The sequence below is a fragment of the Triticum urartu genome, chromosome 7A, assembly GCF_056163025.1.
Source record: "Triticum urartu cultivar PI428250 chromosome 7A, HENAU_Tu73, whole genome shotgun sequence".
NCBI lineage: Eukaryota > Viridiplantae > Streptophyta > Magnoliopsida > Poales > Poaceae > Triticum > Triticum urartu.
Genome location: NC_141879.1, coordinates 30,590,041 through 30,606,036, shown reverse-complemented (window position 1 = coordinate 30,606,036; position 15,996 = coordinate 30,590,041).

The following is a 15,996-nucleotide window of genomic DNA, read 5'->3' as shown; positions in this document are numbered from 1 at the left end:
CAACTTCATTTATCTCTGTTGTATTTTTTTTTCTCGATATGGCTCAACATTTTCAAGGTTCGTGGTTTCACTCGTTTGTCAAAGAAGCAACTTAGTTTTACCTCTCCTCTTCCTCTTCTGTTTTCCCTCCGGTGCCATTCTAGATCTCGGGACGAGATCCTCTCGTAGTGGTGGAGTGTTGTAACGCCCCGAGACCGATGTGCCAGGTGTCTTCCAGTTATTCGTTGTCGTTGCCGTGTCATTTGCTTGCGTGTTGCATCTTATCATGTCATCATGTGCATTGCATCTTCATGTTTTCAAAACTTGCATCCGTCCCGGCCTCCTCGTTCTCTCCGTTGTCCGTTCTGAGCCCAGACACACTTGCACAAGCCCGCGGCACGTCCGAAATATTATTTTATAAGTGGCCGGAAAATGTTCTCGGAATGGGATGAGAGTTGGCGTGTGGTCTTATTATAGTGTAGATAGACCGCCTGCCAAGTTTCATCACATTCGGAGTTCGTTTGACGCCCCAACGTTTAACTATAGCGGCAGTATAGCCGGTCTAACTTCGGACGTTTTCGGTCTCCGAAAACAGTCGCCGGGCCTCTCTCTCTTCTCTTCTCTCAGCTTGAGACCGTCTACACAACTCACTACCTACCGCCAGGTCCAACCTAACCCCTCTCGTCAGCCCGCAGCCCCCCCCCCCCCCCGCGCGCGTCCGAAATCTGTCCCGGACCCGACCCGGGGAGTCATCACCGTTGTGTCCGGATCATCCCCAAACATCTACAAAACGTCAACGTTTTCTTATTTGGGCTTCCTAGCTATTTTATTCGCGTCCGTCCGATTTTAATCGAGGGACCAAATGCCCCTATCCAAAAATCCACTTGCTTTATATAGACCCCTAACCTAATCTAGACAGACCACCTAATTTCTAGGGATCCTACCCTAGCGCCGCCACCATCTACATCGGGATCCTCCCTGATCCAAATTCCTCCCCTCGTTCCCCACCTACCATAGCCTCCGACCAGATCCTTGTTTTTCCGTGAAGCCGCCCGAGCATCTCGATCCCGAGTGGATCGAGCGCTTCGCCCCGAGACTCCAGCCTCTCCCGCTCGAGGGCCCCCGAGCTGCGCCAGGCCCCAAGCCGCCTTGAGCTCCCCTCGCCTCCACCTCGTCACTGCCTTGCCTCACCGGAGCTGCCTTCCCCGACGACGACCACCTCCAGTAGGCCTGTGTGGCGCCCCGTCTCCCTTGCTCTCTCTTCACTTCCTTTTCTTCTTTCTGCGATTCATCTCTCTGCTCTCTCTTCGCTGGGCAGGAACCCCATCCCTAGTCGCGTCCTCGACGTGCGCGCCATCACCCGTTCGTCCCCGCTGGATCCGCGAAGCCGTCACGCCGGATCCCTGCACCCTGGATCTCCTCTGCTCCGCCGTCGTGGCCACGGATCCGGTCATTTCCCGTGCACCTTCGCCCCGCCAAGTCCCTCGTCGCGCCTTCTCCCACCTCAAGTCCTCGTCGCCGGCCTCTGTTTCTGCATGTGGAAGAGGACGACCAGCGCCAAGTCCCGCATCGCCGTTGACCGCGTCCCTGTTCGCCTGGAGCCAGCGTCAGATCGCACCAAGCCCAGCTTGCTCAGCCCAGCCAGCGCCCACCGCCCTGCCTCTTCCACCGCATGGGCCGAGGCCCATGGGTGAGGCCACTCCCCAGCACCCCGCCTCTGTTTGTTTTTCTTTCCTCCTGTTGGGCTAGTTTGATTCGGCCCAAGTCACTGTTTTTATTTCGCGAACAAATTTACTAATTTTCCAGAGAAAACCTGTTTTACAGAAAAGTCCCCCTGGATAATGCATTTAATAACTGTTGAACCGTGCATCGGATTTAAACAAACTTAATATGAAAGTTGCTTAGAATTTTGTGTAGATTAATAATATGCAACTTTCATCCATGTTAAAAATGTTAAAAATGTTGTTTGCATATAATTTGTCCCTATGCCATGTTAAAATGATTTAATTCATAACTAAATAACCGTAACTCTGATTTTAATAAACTTTATATGTAAATGGGATAGAAAAATGCCTAGTTTAACATGGTGGCTTCATTTTGAATGCTTAACAACTCTAAAATAATGTTTAGGGCAGAACCGTACCAAACCTTAAATTATGCATATGAGGAGTTTCCGGAATTGTTGTTCGTTGTTTCCGGCCTCATTTAAACTTGACTAGTTGGGTAGTTTTTCATTTGCTTCACCCTCTTGCCATGTTTAATAACATTTAATATTGTTGAGTACCTAACCGAGAGAGAACTATACAAGTCATGTGGTGTTTTCTTCAATATGCCACTCCGTTGCATATTGAGCTCCAATTAATTTGTAGGATTGTTTTGTGCATTTTGCCATGCTATGTTTCATTAAACCGGACATGCATCATAATTGTTTGTGCATCATGCCATGTCTATGTGTCTGTGTACTAGAGTAGGGGTACCCTCGTATCCCGAACTTGTGCACGGGCAGTCGCAGCATCCCGCGGCAAGGCTTGCCGGGTGACTGCCAAGGTCCTCCGTGGTTCCTTTGGAGCCGTTCAAGAACAAAGTATCCAAGTCAAGACCCCGGCAAGAGGAGCTTGCCGGGAAGGCCAACTAAGGCACCTCAAGACCCCGGCAAGAGGAGCTTGCCGGGAAGGCCACCCAAGGCATCTCAAGGAACTTGCCGCGGCGCGCCACGCGTCCCGGCAAGGCCCGGTGAGCGACAAGCTCCCGGACGCGACAAGACAACAACCGCGGCAAGGCGCTTGCCGTGGCAAGCCACCACTCCATGCCCGCGCTCCAGCACATCCACCAACGTGTCGCTCTGGAACCCTTCCCAGCGTACGTGGCGGGAGGCTGTGCAGCCAGCGGTGAACGGTGGCAAGCGGCGCTGACAAGATTGCCGCCGTGGCGAGCGGTGGCGTCCCTGATGGTCCCTTTTACACTGTTTAGGCGACGCAGACGGGCATTTAAGGCCCTTGTCCCCTGCCGTCAGGGTTAGGTATGATACACTGTAGCAGGTAGCTATACCAACCGCAGCACCTTTCCCTTTTTTGCCCTTGTCTACATTGCCACCTGTCGGTGACCCCTTGAGCATATAAAAGGAGGCCCATGCGAAACATAGAGGGAGGTTCGAACACTCACGCTCGGTCTCGTTAGCTGCTGGTGTGTACTGTAGCACTCCGCGCTCCCGAGCAAGAACTCAATACAAATCACAAAGCAGGAGTAGGGTTTTACGCATCCGTGCGGCCCGAACCTGGGTAAACTGCTCGTGTGTTTCGCCTCGATCCGCTCTTTGCACGACCTCCGCCCCCGCCGAACCGAAAGGGACTCGGTCCGCCGGTCCCATAGGTGCCTGTGGATCAGTACCCCGGCATCTTTGGCGCGCCAGGTAGGGGGCGTCGAGGTTGTGTGAACCAGATCCGGCGTTCCCGTGAGCTAGATCTTCATCGTCTTCATCGACATGCCGCCGAAGAAGAAGGCTTCGTAGGCAGCTGCTCCGTCCGCCCCGCTACCACCGGAGCAAACGGCTGATGGGGCGGACGCCGGCAGAAGAACGGGCGTCGACGAGGGAGCTCACGGTGCTGCCAGGTCCAAGGACAAGGCTGCGCTGCCCATCGGCGGCGTAGCCGGCTCCCACAACGACCGGGCGCACTCCAAGGCCTCGGCGTCTGTACATGCACCGCGCCCATCTCAGGAGGCGCGGGACCGGCAGCGTTATGGTACTCACGGTACCATGCGTTTGCTGGACCAAGATCGAGCTGGTGGATCTCGGAGTGCTCCAGACCAGCATGCACGCGAACATGCTGGCACGAGCGAGGCACGGTCGCCTGGACAGGATACTGCTCCTTCTAACGTAGTTAGAAGTCCGAGCATATCCCGCTCCTCGCACCGTTCGCCACCACCACCCGCCACTACAGCAGAAGCTTTGGCGCGAGCTCAACTTCTCCTGGACTACCCTCCAACAGCAGACAAGATCGACGACTGGAGGGCCATCATCCAGAGTCTCATCGGCTTCGCCAACGGCGACACTCAGCGGCAGCCGAGCACGTCGCAGCCGCGGCAAGTCAGCCAGGCACGAGCCGGTGGCGACAAGACCGGTGGGGGTGCAACTACTGTGCACTCTCCGCCCCGGAGGCCAAGATCGCCGACTCGTCGGATCCACCTCGACAGCGACTCCACCGCGTCATCAGATCCGCGAGCTCGCCGCGATCAGCGCCAAGTTCTTCATGAACGACAGCAAGAAGACGCTCGTACTCGCATCGAGCGCCGAAGAGAAGCGCGGCGTCAATCAGACCAGCGCGTTGGGCCCTCTGTTGACATGCATGCGCCAGGGGAACCGCAGGATGCGGGAGGAGATGGCGACGTGCAAGATCAGAGACGTCAGTGAGCTGTATGCCCTGGCCGACAAGTGTGCACGTGCTGAAGAAGGGAGGAAACTCCCCGGAGAGAATATAGGAGCAGGAGGATCTGACAGTGAGGATGCTGCCCCGGCAAAGAAAAACCGGCGGTGGAACAGGAAGAAGAAAGGCAAAGATGTGCTAGTCGTTGAGCAGTCCGGCAAAGAAGGTGGCGCCCAGAAAGCCAAAGTTGGTAGCTCCGGCAAGGAGATTGCCGCATGCACCAACTGCCAGGCTGTGGCGGTCGCCGACAAGCAGGACGGCACCGACAAGCAGTACTGCAAGATTCACCGCACCAAGGGCCATGACCTCCAGAGCTGCAAGAAGGTCGAGCAGCTTGTCCAGCAACAAAAGGCTGAGTACGAGCGACGAGACAAGGAGAGGGCCCAAGGAGGCGCTGGAGAATCTGGCAAGAAGCGCGCCGGCCGGGGAGGACGCCGCGGCAAGGCCAAGCAGCGGCAAGGAGACAGACCTCCCCGCGGCCGCGACAAGGATGAAGACGACGACGACGACGAAGACATGGATGATGTGGAGACCAGCGAACAGGAGTTCCAGAAAGCCACAGAGGTCTTGTGCGTTGACGGCGGTGCTTCTCTGCATACTTCGCACCGCCAACTCAAGCAATGGGTGCGGGAAGTCAATGCAGCAGAACCACCTGTCGAGTCACGCAAGCTTCTGAAATGGTCCAGCACGCCTATCATCTTTGATATTGAGGACCACCCTGACCGCACAACTGCGGTCGGGTGCTTGCCGATGTTGGTTTCACCAACTATCCGCAACCTCAAGGTCACTAAGATGTTAGTTGACGGCGGGGCCGGCTTGAACCTGATCTCCTCCGCTGTACTCCAGAAACTCCAGATCCCTGACAGCAAGCTTGAAGAGACCGGCACATTCCAAGGAATTAACCCGGGAAGGAGCAAGCCGAAGGGGAAGGTCACGTTGCCAGTAACATTTGGCAGCGAGCTCAATTTCAGGACTGAGAGGGTCACTTTTGACGTTGCCGATATTCCATTGCCTTATAATGGGATACTTGGCCGTCCAGCACTCGCCAAGTTCATGGTAGCCTCTCACTACACATACAACATGCTGAAGATGCCAGGCCCGATAAGCGTCATCTCTGTCCCCGGCGGCAAGAAGGATGCTCTTATCTGCGCCGACAAGATCTACTGGGAAGCCGCAGCCGCAACAGACCGCAAGTCACTTGCCGCTGAAGCTCCCCGGGGGAAGAAGACCAAGTCCGGCAAAAATTCTGATGCCCACTCCGGCAAGCGCACCTCTTCGGAGTGCTGCGCTGCCGTCGAGGACGCACCATCGAGCTCCACCGGCAAGTTTAAGAAGACAATGGCGGCTCCGCCAGAGACGAAGAAGGTGTCCACCAAGGAGGATGGCACTGGTGGTACCTTCACCATCAGTGCCACTCTCGACCCTAAATAGGAAAGCGCGCTCATTGCTTTCCTGCGGGTGAATGTCGATGTGTTTGCATGGCAACCGTCTGACATCCCCGGTGTTCCCAGGAAAGTAATTGAGCACCACCTTGCCGTTTGTCCTCATGCGCGGCCCGTCAAGTAGAAGGTCAGGAAGCAAGCAGTGGAGCGCCAAGAATTTATTACAGAAGAGATCAAGAAATTGGAAGCAGCAGGCCTTGTCAGAGGAGTGCTCCATCCTATGTGGTTGGCCAATCCTGTAGTCGTGCGCAAGGCAAACGGGAAATGGAGACTTTGTATCGATTTTACCGATGTTAACAAAGCTTGTCCCAAAGACCCATTTCCTTTGCCGCGCATTGACCAGATTGTTGACTCCACAGCCGGATGTGATTTGCTTTCATTTCTTGACGCATACTCAGGATACCATCAGATCTTCATGGCAGAAGAGGATGAGGAGAAGACCGCATTTATTACTCCATGTGGCACGTACTGTTTCGTACGGATGCCTTTTGGTTTAAAAAATGCTGGTTCAACATTTGCAAGAGTAGTCCATGTCGCTCTGGAGCCACAAATGCACAGAAATGTGGAAGCCTACATGGATGACATAGTGGTCAAGAGCAAGGACAAGGCGACTCTGATTCAAGATTTAGACGAGACCTTTGCAAATCTGCGCAAGATCAGCCTCAAGCTCAACCCAGAGAAGTGTGTATTTGGAGTTCCCTCCGGCAAGCTTCTCGGGTTCTTCGTGTCTCAGCGGGGAATTGAAGCCAATCCCGACAAATCAAGGCCATTGAGCAGATTGAAGCACAAAAGCGCGTCAAGGATGTACAAAGACTTGCCGGTTGCGTAGCTGCTCTCAGCAGGTTTATCTCTAGGTCTGCTGAGCGCGCCCTGCCTTTTTCAAATTATTGAAAAAGGCAGGTCCAATGAAATGGACTCCGGAAGCGGAGGCTGCGCTGCAAGACTTAAAGAGATACCTATCCTCCCCTCCAATACTTGTTGCACCTAAGCCACAAGAGAAGTTGCTGCTATACATAGTGGCAACCAATCAAGTGGTTAGTGCTGCGTTAGTAGCAGAGAGGGAGGCAGATGACGAGCTAGCAGCCACGGCAAGCGCATCCAGCGACAAGCAAGGGGCTTCCCCGGCAAGCTCTGGTCCCGACAAAGATGGATCTGCGCAGATGCACGAGGAGACACAGAAGAAAATGGTGCAGCGCCCAGCTTACTTTGTCAGTTCCCTTCTGCATTGGGCTAGGTCAAGGTACTCTGGCGTGCAGAAATTGCTTTTCGGCCTTCTCATGGCCTCGAGAAAGCTGCGCCATTACTTCCAAGCACATGAGATCACAGTTGTCACTCGCTTTCCGCTGAAGAGGATACTACAGAATCCAGAAGCGACAGGAAGGATTGTTGAGTGGGCACTGGAACTGTCAAGCTTTGGCCTCAAATTTGAGAGTACTTCAACTATCCAGAGCAGAGCATTGGCAGAATTTATAGCAGAATGGACAGCAACACCAGATGAAGAAATTCCAGAAACGAGCATCCCCGTCAAGGAAGCAAGCAAAGAGTGGCTGATGTACTTTGATGGTGCCTTTTCGCTGCAAGGTGCCGGCGCTGGCGTGCTGCTTGTCGCACCCACCGGAGAGCACCTCAAGTACGTAGTCCAGATGCACTTTCCCAAGGAGCAAGCAACTAACAATACTGCAGAGTATGAAGGCTTGCTTGCCGGTCTCAGGATCGCGACAGACCTTGGGATCAAGAAGCTCATTGTCAGGGGTGACTCATAGCTTGTCGTCCGCCAAGTGAACAAGAGCTATCAGAGTCCATTGATGGAAGCCTACGTCGACGAAGTAAGAAAGATAGAAGAGCACTTTGACGGCCTACAAATGGAGCATGTTCCAAGAGCTCAGAACGCCATTGCCGATGGCCTGTCAAAGTGCGCCGCACTTAAGTTACCTGTGGAACCAGGGATCTTTGTGCTCAAGCTGACTCAACCGTCCGTAACGCCATCAACCGGACAGAACAAGAAGAGGAAGTTGATTTCTGGTGACTATTTGCCGGCAGAGCTTCCCGAAGCTGCCGCCAAGAAGGTCCCCAAGATCAACGCCAAGAGCGCTGAGGAGCAGTCTGTTCCGGCAAGCCCCAGGGTTTGTTCTGTTGAAGCAGAAGCTCCTGATAAGTTTTGCTCCGGCAAGCTTGTCAGGGAACGTCAAGCTCCGGCAGAGCCGCAGGTTCTCGCCGTAGAAGCGGATGTTCCCGCAGCAGCTGAGATCAACACCAAGAGTGCTGAGGAGCAATATGCTCCGGCAAGCCCTAGGGTTTGTTCCGTTGAAGCAGAAGCTCCCGACAAGTTTTGCTCCGGCAAGCTTGCCGGGGAACGTCAAGCTCCGGCAGAGTCGCAGGTTCTCGCCGTAGAAGCGGATGTTCCCGCAGCAGCAGATTTGCCTTTAGTCCTCGTTGTCGAGCCACAGGCTCCAGCATGGGCGCAGCAGATTGTCCGTTTCCTTCAGACAGGAGAACTTCCCGAAGAGCAAGAAGAAGCGTAAAGAGTAGCCCGGCAGTCAAGTATGTACCAGTTTGTCGACAAGACACTGTACCAAAGAAGACTCAACGGTATGAAATTGAAGTGTATTCACCGGGAAGATGGACAAAAGCTGTTGGCAGAGATACATGGAGGCATATGTGGTCACCACATTGGCGCAAGAGCACTTGTCAGCAAAGCGTTCCGGCAAGGTTTCTTTTGGCCGACAGCCCTCCAGGATGCAACTGCACAAGTAACCAAGTGTGAAGCGTGCCATTTCCATTCCAAGCAGATACACCAACCAGCTCAAGCTCTCCAGACGATCCCTTTATCCTGGCCATTTTCGGTCTGGGGGATCGACATTCTCGGCCCCTTTCCCCGAGCAGTCGGGGGCTTTGAGTACTTGTACGTTGCAATCGACAAGTTCACAAAGTGGCCGAAAGTGGAACCAGTGAGGAAGGTGACAGCACAGTCAGCAGTCAAGTTCTTCAGGTCGATTGTTTGCCGCTTCGGGATTCCTAACAGGATAATCACCGACAACGGCACGCAATTCACGAGCCGCACCTTCATGTAATACGTCCAAGATCTTGGCGCCAAGATCTGCTTCGCTTCTGTTGCTCACCAGAGAAGCAACGGTCAAGCGGAGATGGCAAATGCTGAAGTGCTGCGCGGGCTCGAGACCAGGACTTTCGACAGGCTGCACAAGTGGGGAAAAACTGGATCGAGGAGCTGCTGGTGGTTCTTTGGTCGATCAGAATGACGCCAAATCGAGCCACTGGCCAGACACCTTTCGCTCTAGTCTATGGAGCAGAGGCAGTTCTCCCCACGGAACTCGTATACGGGTCACCTCGAGTGCTCGCTTATGATGAGCTCGAGCAAGAGCAGCTGCGAGAAGATGACGCGCTGCTCCTTGAGGAAGACCGTCTTCAGGCTGCTGTGCGAGCTGCTCGCTACAAGCAAGCTTTGCGCCGCTACCATAGCCGCAAAGTTAATGCCAGAAATTTTGAGGAAGGCGACCTTGTTCTTCGGCGTGTTTAGTCCGCCAAGAATTCCAACAAGTTGACACCGAAGTGGGAAGGCCCTTACCGGGTGAAACGAGTCACTAGGCCTGGCGCTGTCCGCCTTGAGACCGAAGACGCCATTCCGGTGAGCAACTCCTGGAATATTGAGCATCTTCGCAAGTTTTACCCGTAAGGCGCGGTTGCCGGAACCTGTTCCGGCAACCACCTTTTGTACAAGTCTTGTCGCTGTTGCATGTAATCCTTTGTACAAAGCCGGGCGCAGACCCCGTGCATAAGTAAAGCTCATGTGCTCCGCACATTTTGTCATTTTCATGCTTTCTATTTTTTGCATGTGTTATCTGACACTTTGTGCAGCACCCACTCCCCGGTAAGCAGTAACGAGCCGTAAGGCTCCATGTCTTTATTTTCTCTTCTTTCTTTTTTCACAAAGGAAGGTTCCCTCGCCCACAAGTTTGCCGGGGGGGAAAGGAGAAGATAATGGTATGGTCCAGGCGTCGTTCAAGAAAGTTTCGCCTTGCCGGGAAACAAACAACAGAAAAGCTAAGTTGCCAAAGTTTGAGCAATCAGATTTTTAAAATTTTTAAGTTATCTCCCTTGAACAACCGCACTTTGTATGGAAAACCTGTGCGCGGAGGAACCAACTTGTAGCTAGTTGCGCCCTTACTTTGTTTCGAGTCCGCTCAACAACTTAAGTGAGCTGCAACTAGTCGCGACAAGGTTTCTTGTCGGTAGCGGCACCGCCAGCAGGCTGCTGACGTCCCACACTCAGCGCTTGCGGCTCAGTTGCCTGCACTGGCAAGTTCCCTAAAAGCGTAGGGTAAAAAGACATACAAAGGGAGGAATCAAGTAAAGGGAATAACATTGCAATCATTACCCAGAATAAAGTTATATTACAAAGATAGCTTGTCGCAGCTCTAATAGATTGTTTTCATAACATGATAAACAGCGACAAGAAAAGAAGAAATGGGCGGCCTAATCTACGCGATCGCCTTCGATCCTATTGATCCCGCTCACCTTGTCCATAATGGGTGCGACAAGGGCCTTGAGCGCCTCCAGATCAGCATCCGGCGGCAGGGTCTTGAGGACGTTAGTGAGGTTGAGGCCCGGATTGCGGAAGGCCACCTTCACCAACACTTTCTGAAGAGCTCCCGCGCAGATCTTGCGCGACTCGTCGGCCAGCTGCTTCGGGATCCTCTCCCGGAGTCGCTGGAGGGCCGTCGCCACGCCCTTGAAGAACAAGACGATCTTGGCGCTGGGTTGGAGGTTCTCGTCAGAGGGATACCCAAGATCTCCCATCCCCAGCTGCGCCAGCTCCCTGTCAATATCTGTGGCGGCAACCACAAGACTCTCCGTCCAATGCTCCACAGTCTCCCTGAAGGCGTTTTGGGTGGCGGCAACACTCTCTAGCAGCGCCTTGTTGGCCTTGATCTCCTCCTTCAAGGCCGCCTCCTGCTTCTTGGCGCCATCCAGCGTCCTGGTCAAAGTGGTCAGCTTCGACTCAAGATCCGCGTTGGAGTCCTTGGCGGCGCTGAGCTCTTTGCCCTTCTCGGCAAGATCGGCTTCTAGCTGCACCACATTCGTCTCCATCTCCTTCTTGGCGGCCTCGGCGGCGGCAGCGTCCTCTGCTTGCTTGAGGGCTCCGCCAAGTCTTTCCTCACGCGCGGCAAGCTCCTCCTCGTGGGCGTCAAGATTGACCTTCCGCTGCGCCAGCTCGCCCTCCTCCGCGGCTAGCTTCACAGCGGCAAGTCGCTGCCGCTCATCGACTTCAGCCTTCTCGAGGAGGAAAGCCTTCTGCGCTTCAGCGAGCTGCTCCCGCTCCTCCGCCAGGGACCAGAGGGCTTCCCGATGGAAACCCCCGAGCTCTTCCGCGCGCTTCTCGATATCTGCTCCCGCCTTCGCGACTAGCGCCTCGCGGGATTCCAGCTTGGCTTGTCGCACGCGGTAGAGCGACATCAACTTCCGCAGCAGCCGCTCTTCTTCGGGCTCGTTGCTGCTGCTACTTGGCGCGTCAACCAGCGTCAGCCCGGCGGAGGCGAGCACTTCCCCGTCAAAGATCTCTCCCTCGACCGGCGTCCTGGAGCTCGACGCCCAGGGGAGGTTGATGAAGACGCCTTCACCGGCCTTCAAGTATACGCCTGGCTGGGGCTCTTCAGAGCCTGGCGCTGTGGCAGTGGCAGACGGGTCGGCGGTCGGTGCAGCGCCTGGCGCTCCTGCGGCCTCAGGGCCGTCAGTGCGATCGCCAGGCCCCTCGCCAGTTGCCGCGGCGGCAGCCTTGGCGGCCTCTGCGCCGGCGGCATCGCCACCACCGGCTGCTTCGTCGGCGGCGACCTCGGTCTCCATCTGCTCCGCAGCGGATGGGTCTGACAGCCGGAAAAGGGGAAGAGTCAAGCAAAAATCCAAGAAAAAGAAGATCAAAAGAAGAAGAACCCGAGGGAAGTTTTGAAGCAAGAGGAGTACCTGCACCAGGTTCTGCAGTCGTGGTCTCCGCCGTCGGGGGGCCGCTGGTGCTATCCCTTGCCGGAGAACCCTCCCTTGCCGGAGACTTCTCCCTTACCGGGAAGCCCTCCCTTGCCGGGGAGTTCTCCCTTGTCGGGTGATTCTCCCTTGGCTCCTGGTGGGGCTGCTCTGCTCCTACACAAATCAGCAATCAAATGTCAGCAAAGACAAAGTATCCATGTGCACCTCACAAGCGGAAAGCAAACCATATACTTACGCTGGGGGCTGCTCTGGAGAAAAGTTGCCGGGTCTGGCAAGGTTGTCTCGGGCGCGCCCCCCGTTGTCGCAGTAGGTTCGTCCTCGATGACAATCACCGGGACCTTGGCTCTCTTTGCTGCTCTCTGGGCCAGAGTCCTAAAAAGGAACAAGTTCAGAGTAAAGCAAGTGAGACAGCAAGAGTTGAAGAACAGCAAGAGAAGCTTACTCTTCTTCTTCTTCCTCGTCGGAGCTGAACGCGGAGAAGTCGAAGTCCGGCGCGCGGCCGGCGCGTGGAGGCGGAGGAGAAGCTTCCCTTGGCCGCTTGGCGGGAGCAGTGGCGGCGGTCTGAGACGACCCCGCTCCAGCTGTCGTCGCGGCATGAGAAGCGACAGGAGCAGAAGCGGTGGTCCGGGAGGGCCCCGCTCCAGTTGTCGTCGCAGCATGAGGCGCTCCCGCGGCAACGGTGTTTGCCGCGGTGGAGCGTGTCACGCGGCGCGGCGACTGTTGACCCGCTTGCCGCTCCGCTACGTCACCGCCCTTGCGGAGACGCCTTCTTGGTGGGGATGGAGGCTCTGCTTGCGGCGAGCTGCCCGAAGACGAAGTGGAAGACGAGTTGATCTCCAGCGAGCCACTCGTATCCTTGGCGGGCTCGCTCTACTCGACGTTCTGCCCGGCAAGCTCTTTCTCGCCGGCAGGCTCCCTTCTCTCGGCACGGCTTTCCGCCTCTGCTGCATCTGCCTCCTCCACGGTGAATCCAAATTCGCCCGCGGCTGTGGCTGCCGCCGCCTCTTCCAGCCTGGTGGCGATGAGTGCCACCTCCGCATCGGTGGTGTCGCGTGTGAGGCCGTCCTTCTCGTCGGCGTGGATCGCCACTTCTACCAAGTCATCGAAGAACTGCTGCACGACGTCGTCTGCAGGCTCCTGCCAAGTTGGCACAATTCCATGCGAGTCGCACTCCGGCATCATTGCACGGATGCGGTCGAGCGAGGAATTGTTGCACAACGGAACGACGCCCCCCGGCAACCTGAAAACTTCGGGATGTTCGGGGTCATACTTGAAGAGCTCCTAGAGCATCGCGTTGAGCTCCAGAACTGTGAAGTTGTAGTTGAGGCCCGGCCGCAGCCTCATGATATCCGCCGCGTTCTTGAACTCCCAAGTGGGTCTCCCCCGTTCCTGCAGGGGGGCGATGCGGCGGCGAAGAAAATCTGCGCCAACGGCGCCTATAGTAAGCTCGGCAAGCCTGAGGCGCAGGATCCTGGTGAAGGCAATCTTCAGCCTGTCGTCTTCCGGGGCCACGTCACTCCAATCGCTGCCGCGTGCTACTGGGGTTTGGTGCCGGGTGGTGAATGGCTGCGGATTCTCCTCGTCAATCCAGCACCAATCTGCTCTCCACTCCTCCCACTTGCCGTGGAACTCTCCCTCCAGATAGGTTTCTTTCTTGCCGGCCCTCGAGATCCAAGCGATTCCGCCGCATAGAGGCTCTCCTCTCTCTACTCGGGGTATGAAGAAGTGGCGAAAGAGAGCTACGTTGGGATGGACTCCGACAAAGTTTTCGCAGAGATGCGCGAAAGCTGCCATGGTCAGAACGGCATTGGGGGTGAAGTCAAGGAGGTGGAATCCATAGGTATTCATGATGTCGCAGAAGAATTCAGAGAAAGGCGGGCAGAGCCCGCAGTAGAAGAACAGAGCGAAGAAGGGGTATCCATTTGGGGCCTTCTTCCAAGCGGCGGCGGGGAGTACCTTCGTGCGTGGATGCGCTCGCGTCTCCGCCGACCAGAAGAGGTAGTAGTTCTCCCTCAGCTCCTTCGCGGCAAGCTTGGGGGGGAAGACTGCCCGCTCCTTCCGCAGCGCCGCAAGCCGCTGCGCCTCGGTCGACTTCACGACCTTCCCCTTGTCGGCTTTTGGAGCCATGGCGGAAGTGGTGGAGGAGGTCAACGGCGTTGGTGATGCTGATGGCGATGGGGGGCGGAGCGCTACTCTCTTTCGGCTTTGGGAAGACGAGGGAGCGGCGGAGATTTTTGAGATTGGAAGCAGCAACGGGCGAATGTGCGAACTGCCCCTGTTTCCCCTGCTTATAAAGAGGGAGGGGGTGGACGTTCCGCATTTCCGAATAAAATAACCACCCACGATCTCTCCCACGATGCCGCATTCAACGCGTGCCGTTCGGGGAGGGCGCGGTGGATACAGAGGAAGATACGGTGTAACCTAGGCCGCGCGTGCCCGTGCCCTGTTTTGGGCCTGGCCCAACAGCGCTCGGCACCGTGTATGGCCCAGGCCCGGGGGCTCCTGTCGGTGAACTAGAGTAGGGGTACCCTAGTATCCCGAACCTGTGCACGGGCAGTCGCAGCATCCCGCGGCAAGGCTTGCCGGGTGACCGCCAAGGTCCTCCGTGGTTCCTTTGGAGCCGTTCAAGAACAAAGTATCCAAGTCAAGACCCCGGAAAGAGGAGCTTGCCGGGAAGGCCAACTAAGGCACCTCAAGACCCCGGCAAGAGGAGCTTGCCGGGAAGGCCACCCAAGGCATCTCAAGGAACTTGCCGCGGCGCGCCACGCGTCCCGGCAAGGCCCGGTGAGCGACAAGCTCCCGGACGCGACAAGACAACGACCGCGGCAAGCCACCACTCCATGCCCGCGCTCCAGCGCATCCACCAACGTGTCGCTCTGGGACCCTTCCCAGCGTACGTGGCGGGAGGCTGTGCAGCCAGCGGTGAACAGTGGCAAGCGACGCTGACAAGATTGCCGCCGTGGCGAGCGGTGGCATCCCTGACGGTCCCTTTTACACTGTTTAGGCGACGCAGATGGGCATTTAAGGCCCTTGTCCCCTGTCGTCAGGGTTAGGTATGATACACTGTAGCAGGTAGCTGTACCAACCGCAGCACCTTTCCCTTTTTTGCCCTTGTCTACGTTGCCACCTGTCGGTGACCCCTTGAGCATATAAAAGGAGGCCCATGCGCAACATAGAGGGAGGTTTGAAAACTCACGCTCGGTCTCGTTAGCTGGTGGTGTGTACTGTAGCACTCCGCGCTCCCGAGCAAGAACTCAATACAAATCACAAAGCAGGAGTAGGGTTTTACGCATCCGTGCGGCCTGAACCTGGGTAAACTGCTCGTGTGTTTCGCCTCGATCCGCTCTTTGCACGACCTCCGCCCCCGCCGAACCGAAAGGGACTCGGTCCGCCGGTCCCATAGGCACTATGCGTTGGTTGTTTACTATGTTGTCTGCTTCTTTCCGGTGCGCTTCGTCGGGTTGTTTCCGGTAACGTCGTGTTGTGAGGATTCGTTCGACTACGTTCCGTTTGTCTTCTTCATGGACTCGTTCTTCTTCCTTGCGGGATTTCAGGCAAGATGATCATACCCTCGAAATCACTACTATCTTTGCTATGCTAGTTTGCTCGCTCTTTTGCTATGCCAATGCTACGATGCCTACCATTTGCTTGTCAGCCTCCCAATTGCCATGTCAAACCTCTAACCCACCTTGTCCTAGCAAACCGTTGATTGGCTATGTTACCGCTTTGCTCAGCCCCTCTTATAGCGTTGTTAGCTGCAGGCGAAGATTGAAGTTTGTACCTTGTTGGTACATGGATATGTCGTTCCTTGTTGGGACATGTTTACTTGTTGGGATATCACTATATATCTTATTTAATTAATGCATCTATATACTTGGTAAAGGGTGGAAGGCTCGGCCTTATGCCTGGTGTTTTGTTCCACTCTTGCCGCCCTAGTTTCCGTCATATCGGTGTTATGTTCCCGGATTTTGCGTTTCTTACGCGGTTGGGCTATAATGGGAACCCCTTGACAGTTCGCCTTAAGTAAAGCTCTTCCAGCAATGCCCAACATTGGTTTTACCATTTGCACTAACAACCTACCACCTTCCCTTGGGTTTTCGTGAGCCCGAGGGTCATCTTTATTTTAACCCCCCCGGGCCAGTGCTCCTCTGAGTGTT